Below are 9,254 nucleotides of genomic sequence, written 5' to 3' on the forward strand. Positions count from 1 at the left end.
CTGCAATGAATGAATTACCGGGTATAAAAACCCGCCTAAACTCAGATCCAAACAATGCTGGACCAATGCAAGAAAGGACGGAAATGAACTGGGAACATTTCCACAATTGTTTTATTCACAAATAAAAAAGACACAGGACAATACTTATCACGGATATGCAAGCAAGAATTTACAATGATGGAAAACACTTAACAGTTCTACTTGTAAGACGGACCCACACACTCAGATGCACACTCGACGATTTATTGAAATATCCCTGCAGCCAGAGCGGGAGAGACAAGCTGGGGATCGCAGTTCAAGTGAGTACCTGCACGTTGAAGGGAGGGAGTGCTCCACGGTGTGGCACCTGCTATTGGTAGTGCGGCTCGGCCCACAGTGACACGCGTGGGGTTCGTGCTCCTGGAGGAAACCGAGCGGGGCAGTCGGAGTCCCAGGGCGGAGATCAGGGTCACGGACAGGACCCAGGAAAACTCCACCAATGCCAGCAAAATGTAGGGTGCACACGAGCCAACTTTCTCCTCCAAAAGAACTCTCATTCCTCCTCCAAGAGGCTTACTCAGAACCAACGACCGAACCCCCTCAGAACCCTCCGCTGAGGTTGGCGTCGTAACTTTTATGGACCTCCCAAAACGGGGCGGGGGCTCGGTGGAACAGACGTCATTATCTGCCCTGATTGGATGGGGCTCGCATGGGTCCGTCCTTTCTGGATGGGGGTTTTGGCCATGCCAGGGAAAACCCCGCCCCCACTCCACGCGTACCCATACTCATCAAAAAGAAGTTACAAAGTTTGTGGAAGCCGAGAAGGAACTGCAAGAGATTCTGCCTCGGACAGTGAGTCGCCGGTTCGGCGAGTGAAGGGCTTGTTCAGTGGTGTTGTCTGTTTGTTTGTTGGATGGGACAAATATTTTTGGGACACGAATACACTAAATGTCGCACTCAGGGATCCAAAGATAAAACATACGAGGGGAAACTTACACATGATTGCAAACGAAAATTCGACGACTCGAGGCAAGTCTGTAAAAAGGGGAGGGGGTAGTGTTACGGCTGTGGAAATTCGCAGAACACCATAAAGGTCCTTAGTTCAGTTAGATCGATAAGTCTGTGTTCAGTTAGATTTCCCCACCATTTTTTAATGGGAATTATTCGTGTCACAGGGCTGTGATCTTTGAGATAGCCATTTTTCTTTCACTGTCGTTATTTTGGACCACCACCACCAACATCGCTCTCAAACAACCGCTTCATGCCCAACGTCCTTCCACCACCACAACCACACACGCCTCTCAATAAACCACACCATCCTGATCACCTTAACCACAACCCTCATAACCACACCACCGCGTTTCCACCTCGGCACACGGTTGCTAGAGGCCTGGCCTTCGTCGAGGAAAAGCAGGTGGCCCCCGTCCCCCCTCCCCCGGATGAATGGCGCCACCACGGTGAATTCCGCCCAGCGTGTGGAAGAAGACAACCACAGCGGCGAGGGAGCGCCCCTGATTTAGCGGAGGGGCGGGGCGAGAGCGGAGGGGCGGGGCGGGAGCCGGGGGGCGGGGCGAGAGCGGAGGGGCGGGTGTGAGTAATAAAAAGGGCGCACAGAGTGTTCGTTCTCTCTCTCCGGCATTCGTTCTCTCTCTCGGTGGTTGCTGGAGTTGTCGCGGCCGCTGGATTCCGCGGAAGGACCTGGGCTGCTTCTCCCGGAGCTGGGTGAAGATCGGGGCTCGTGTTCGAGTGGGGAGCTGGGAGCAGCCAGTCAGCAGAGGTCCGGGCGTCGTGAAAGAGACGCGAGCTGGAGGAGCAGCCTTACCTGCTGTGTCGCGCAAACAGCGTGTTTGTGTGGAGAGAGCCGGAGAGAGCTCGCCCGCCACTGAGCAGGGCCTGGGCTCAACCACGGCTAAGCTAGCCACCGTGGGGAAGGAGCATCGCAGGGTGCCCAAGCCAGTGACCACGAGGGTGCAGGTAACCTGCAACGGTCTCGTGGGACTCGTTCGGTCTGCCAAGTCCCACGCCATAAAGACCCAAGAGGTCCAGTCTGACCCCATTGCCTTTGATGGGGTCTTTCCTGCTTTTCTTTGAACGAATGTTGTGCGCCTTGCGAAGTAAAACTGTGTAAGTGACTGTACATTGATAATTGCTTAGTCGGTTATAGTGTTTTTACCTTGCTCATGTCTTGTTCCCTTTCCCCATTGACTGCATGATTGTTTGTATATGTTCATCTGTGTAGAAAATAAATGTGCTTGTGTGAATGTTAACCCGTTCGTCACGTCATTTTCCCCCACTGAAATGCCATCTTGTATTGCGGAATATTAGTTGGTTTTTAAATAACCGAGAAATAGAATCGGGTCTGGCGAGGTCTGGAGCTAACACCCGCTCGGTTATCCCAGAATGGAACGGACCGCTTAAGCGGTTCGTGTCCAAGCAGGCCTTCGCCGAGGTACGGTCTCTCGGTAGGTTACCCGCGCGGGTACTTAGGTATATCGATATTCGGCGATTGACCCTATTTCGCGCGGGAAGAATACGGACTGGGCCGTGGTGGGAATAAAAACCCACCCATGACTGGTTTCTGGCGTTGTTCCAGAAAGTCACGACTGAATTGCTCGTTCGGTGGGCGAACCGGCCGCTATTAGTTAACGCAGTCGTTCGCACGCCGGGCGGGCGGAAATTCGTAACAATATGATGTCACAATTGACGCTGGGGACCTGAGTATGTGCCTTTTCAAGGTTTGATATCGTTCTTCATCCGTTTCAGCTGTTTCCCAAGGTTTGAAAGCTGTTTTTTCCCAAGGTTTGAATTAATTGTTCAAATTAATAATTAATCCCAAGGTTTGAATTTTCCCAAGGGAAACAGCTGTTTTCCAAGGGTTTGAAAGCTGTTGAAGAGTTTGAAAGAGTTTGATAGGACGTCACAATTGACACTGGGGACCTTCGTATGTGTCTTTTTAAGGTTTGATATTGTTCGTCTTCATCCGTTTTAGCTGTTTCCCAGGTTTCCGAAGTTCTGGCCATTTATGATACCGTTGGTCCGATCTAATTGAAACAATGCCCCAATCCAGTCGTCGTTTATGAGAGCGAAGGAACGAAGCTGCACATATGGGCACGCACCTACGGTTACGCACCTACGGGCCCGCCCCTACGGGCACGCACCTACGGGCCCGCACTAGTATATATAAAATATATATATCTATATAAAATATGTATATATATATATATATATATATATATGTATATTATTCTTTAAAAAAAAAAAATATATATATATATATATATATATATATATATATATATATATATATATATACATACATAATATATATATATATATATATATATATATATATATATATATATGTATATATATATGTATATATATTTATATATATATATATATATATGTATATATATATATATATATATATATATATATGTATATATATATATGTATATATATATATATGTATATATATATATATATGTATATGTATATATATATATATATATGTATATATATATATATATGTATATATATATATATATATGTATATATATATATATGTATATATATATATATATGTATATATATATATATATATGTATATATATATGTATATATATATATATATGTATATATATATATATATATATATATATATATATATATATGTATATATATATATATATATATATATATATATATATATATATATATATATATATATATATATACATATATATATATGTATATATAATTACAGACACCATCCCTCCCATGCTCTTCTCGCCAAAGAAGTTGATTTAAGCAACCAAGCAGGCCTACGCAAGGTAAGTGCTTTGCTGTTTCAAATCCTTCCCAGAGTTTCTCCTCAGCCATGAAGACATTCACAAATCGTATGCACATGAGAATCCCAATGCTAATCACCCCGTCAGCTGCCGGACCGGTTTCATCGCTTATTGTCAAATCATCAGCAACAGCACAGAAAGCAATGCATACCAATGAGGCTCCCAAGCATGTCCCACATGGAAATGCCAAAAGCATCAATCTATACTGATAAAGAAAGACCCACCAATATCTCTCACCTACGAATGGAGGGAATAGCCAATCAGCTATCACCCAATCAACAAAACCCAGGTGGCTCGGATCATATAAATAAATTGACACCTCCCATGCTCTTCCAGCCAAAGAAGCTGCAAAAAACAACCAAGAAGGCCGACACAAGAAAGGTGCTTTGCTGTTTCAAAGGTTAAAGCTTAAAAAAAATTATTTTTCAAAAAATTTAGAAAATAAAAACATATTTTTCAAAGAAAACAGCCTAATAACATACACCCGGGAGAGGTAGCAGGAGCCTGGAAGTTTGGTGCAATTTCACCATGGCCATGTCACCAAGAAGGAACCCAAAGAAGTAAAGATTTTACTGATTTCCCAACTGCCCGGATCATCAGCTGGGCACCGTGATTAATTGAGATTTCGATTCTTTCATCCCAGAACCTCTCCAAATTGCGGATCCACAACTTGATCACATGTCCACATCAGTAGATTACTCAACATCAATGGACCTACAACCTCAAAGTTCCTTCCAGACAGTCAGTCAACACGGCAATGCAATATCCTTGTACAAACTTATTTAGTTATTACGTTTACTAAAAGCATTATTACATATGACTAACTTTAATCATACACCGCTTCATATGATAACATATAAAGTGATAAACATCACCATGTCGACATGTCCATTACACATAACTTTATTCTAACCATGGACTCAAACTATCATTCAAATATTCAAACTGGCATTCATAACCGATTTTAATACGCTGCACTGCGTGTCTGAGCAACCACCAATAAATTATTTTTATGATTATTTATGATGTATTTTCTAAATAATATTTATTTCTTTTATTTTTTATCCAAATACCTCCAGAACTTAATAAGATATATATATATATATATATATATATATATATATATATATATATATATATATTTAATCTATATTAATTAAAGAATTGACCTCACTAAAATGATGAATTCATTATTATTATTACTATATCATATGCAATGCAATGGAAATTGTTCACATGAAAACTAACCAAACTTAAATAAAAGGTGATGATGCAGTCTAAAAACATTCTCACAAGACCTGATCAAACAATTATCCAAATAACCTCTGTCTGACATGATGGAAAAAACCTTCTCACAACGTTCCACAAAATCATCCTTGACTGAACAAATTCTTGAAAATCTAAGTAGCTGAGATGAAAAGTCATTGTAATCCATTTTAATTGGTGCATTTTTACCTGGAAAGGTGTACAAGACTACAGAGAAACTGAATTATCATCAACTTTATGAGATACACTCGTACTAAAACCATTCTGTCCAACTCTAACCAACACATCCAGATATGCAGCAACTGTACAAACATTACCACTGCTGTTTCCAATCAGGCTATCTGGATATATCTTGTAAAGCTGCCTATCAAAAAAATTAGAGTTAACCACACAAATATCATCTATGCAATGACATGTATGAGATAATATTTTAGCTAATTCTCATTATTTTTCTCCTTAATCAGTTTTGGCAGAAATGAAAATTCACAGAAAATAAGAAAAATGGCTGCTTGTAGGGGGGCTGCAATTCCCACCCAAGAGAATACCCTGAAACCTGTTGAAACATTATCCCAAAAATGACACAAAAATATAAAATAAAATAAAATTAACAACATCCATAAACTTCTGCTTTTCAAAACAATGAAAACTTGAGTATTTCTTTTTAGAAAAGAATGTTCTCTCAAACCTGACACATAAAAACTTATTAATAGAGTTAAAAACCTTGTAAATTACTATGAAGAGTGAATCCCTCACTAGTATTTGTGAGCGCTTTGTAAATAAAGTTGAAAATTCAAAAACTTTAACTGATTTGTTTTTGAGGCATCTAATTCTATCAATGAACGCCAAAGAAGAATTAATGCTCCAGAAACTGTTAATACCAGAATTCTTCTTCATTGTTAAACATTATTTCCTGAACCGTTCTCTAACAACTTGTATGCCTGAGTTAACTATAACCGATAACTGTTTGGTGGAACACTGCCTGACACCCACTATAAATCTATACTTGTACAGATTCTTATGAAGCTTCGGTATCCAGAAAAATCAAAGGATACAAAGATTCCAATAGCCGAGAAGACTGCTTAAGCACGAACACACGAAAAGTGCGGTGAAGCCGTGAAGACGATATTCCGATTAATCATGTCCTATTTGAACGTTAATTCCCCAAGACGCAAAAGACCCTGAGAACTCAGAAGTCCCCAAGGACCCCAAAGACCAAAAGATCTTTAAGTGCACAAAGACCCTGAAGACCCCAAAAGTCACTGAAGACCCCAAAAGAGCCTGAAGACTCAAAAGACCCTGAAGACCCAGAAGTCCCCTAAAATCCTGAAGACTGAAAAGCCCCTGAAGACCCAAGAGACTCCAAAAGACTCTGAGGACCCCGAAGACCTCCAAGTAACCTTTAAACCCAAAAGACGTCGAAGACCAAAATGTCACTGAATATGCTAAACGACCCTGAAGACCCAAAAGACCCCAAATCCCCAAAAGACCTTTTAGATACTGAAGACCCCGAAGAACATTTAGATCCCTGATACCCTTCAGACAGCTTAGATCCTTGACCATTTATACCACTTGGACCTTATATCACAAATAAATTTCGAATTAATATTGTATCATCAATATTACAAATAAATTTGGAGAAAAGAAATGTTTGTATTTTGATTGGTGGAATATATATATATATATATACATACAAATATATATATATACATACATATATATATATATATATATACATACATACATACAAATATATATATATATATATGTATATATATATGTATATGTTTTTATATATATATATATATATATATGTATATGTTTATATATATATATATGTATATATATATATATATATATGTATATGTATGTATATATATGTATATATATATATATATATATAATTTCTGTAAACCTCTGCGTGTAATTTGACATATCTCCTCCAAAACTGCCTGACGGATTGTCACCACTTTCGGCATGTGGGTGCTCTGTGGTCTAATAAATAGCATGGGCTATGTGAGATCGCACCAGACGGAAAAGTTTGGGAATTTTGGGCGATTTTCTAATTTTTACGTTCGTTTGCATGGCGACGTGTGACGTCACCGCTGAGAGGCGTAATTCCGTCATGACATCATCGGTCATTCGCTGACGTCATTACATCTGTCGTCGACAGACCGTCACCGCCGAGAGGCGTAATGCCACTCCTAGAAAACAGCATCTGCAATGTAAAACCCTCTTGTGCACATGCTGACTACCTCAGAAGGTGAAATTGACACAAAAAATGTAACAAGAAACATTGTATTTAAAGTAATGATTTATTTTAAAAAATATATTATTTCTGTTAACGTCTGCGCGTAATTTGACGTTCCTCAACCGCCATCATTACCTGTGTTGTGTCTTGCGTGTGTGATCTTCAAATTAAAGCTTCCAAGCGGTGTTCGATCGTCGGATGTGCGCCAAAAAGTGTCGTTCATTGAAATTTGCATTCTGATTCTCGGTCACCCTCCACTGCTCCTGTTCAGTGTAGGGCTAGGCCTATATCATGTTAAACTTGCCCCATCAGACGCCAACCTTCCAGTCACACTGCAGAGGATGCAATTTCCAGTCAGACTCGCATACTCGATGACCATAAACAAATCCCAGGGCCAAACATTTGACAAACTCGGAATATACCTCCCAGCCTCTGTGTTCTCCCATGGCCAACTATATGTTGCATTTTCACGTGCAAGAGGTTACTCCTATATATCTATCAAACTGGACAATAATTCCTCACAATGACTATTCAGCAACAAGACACTCACCCAAAATGTCATCTGCAGGGAGGTCCTTTAAAAAACTAAAGGCCCAGTCACACCTTGACGTTTTAGCCAACGTATGCCGATTTTTGAAAAATTTTTCTAAAACGCTGGCACATGTTGAATACATTATGGGTAAGTTTTGATAACATTGAGAGCACGCTGAAAAACACTGCCATACGTCGTTGTATGCTGGCTTTAAACGTTGTACTTTTCGGTTGTCCTCAAATTTTTGCATGCTTGAAATTTCACGACGTATGCCGGCGTATGACCCCGAAACTTATTTCTAACCGATGATTAACGTGTTGTTGGCACGTTACGCGATCGTTGCCACATATCGACAGACGTTACTTTTAAGTTACTCATAGGCTGAAAGACGTCGGTATAATGGATCGTCCTTGCGTCAGCGTACACGGCCACGGCCAGGACACTTATTTGCAGCATTCTTCAAACTTTTCTTCGGCATGACGAGGATGTTCACACTTCGATGTCTAGCTTGGCTATGATTCCAATTGTCCATCGGCAGCGTCTATTTAAAATAGTCGAGTTTGAGCGTTTTAACACATTCAGAAGAAACGCTTCAAATTTCCAAACCCCAGCGTCAAAAAACAAAGGCGAGTGACAGCAATTTAAATCGTTCATTGTAAACAATGAAAATAGTTGAGTGGTACCGTTTAAAAGTCGTTGAGTGTAAAAAATATCCAATTGTTGAGCGCAAGCGTCTACTTTCAATAGTGGAGTTTGAGCGATTTAGCACGTTCAATAGAAACGATTAAAATTTCCGAGCGCCAGCGTCAAAAAACAAAGGCGAGTGACAGCAATTTAAATCGTTCATTGTAAACAATGAAAATAGCTGAGTGGTACCGTTTAAAAGTCGTTGAGTGTAAAAACAATCCAATTGTTGAGCGCAAGCGTCAACTTTCAATAGTAGAGATGCAGTCATTTAAATCGTTGAGTGGCAGCCTATGAATAGCAAACCCCACGTCACCGGCAAAGATAAACTGCCGCACGATATGGATAAGTTAGGCTATCGTTGGGCACAGTTTGTGAACGCCGGCTACACGATAATTATTCGTTGGTATACCGTATCTATAAGTTATCGAAGCGCTCTCTGCACATTATTAGTTCATTGTGCATTTGTCCAACCCGTTATGAATAGACCAAAATCGTAAAAACAAGCCATAGCTCATTGTTGAAAAAGCCCCATAAAAAATTAGCCGCGAAGAACTTCGAACAATGGAACAAAGATGTCTCCTACCCGTGGCCACGCGGACACAAGGAGGATCCATCATAACCCAGACCCTCCCCGTTACACTCACCTACTACTGCCAACATGAACAAACTATAACTAATACTAATACTGATA

Source organism: Eptatretus burgeri, chromosome 5 (assembly GCF_056783735.1).
Source record: "Eptatretus burgeri isolate ZD-2024b chromosome 5, Ebu_testis_v1, whole genome shotgun sequence".
In the NCBI taxonomy this organism is placed as follows: Eukaryota; Metazoa; Chordata; class Myxini; order Myxiniformes; family Myxinidae; genus Eptatretus; species Eptatretus burgeri.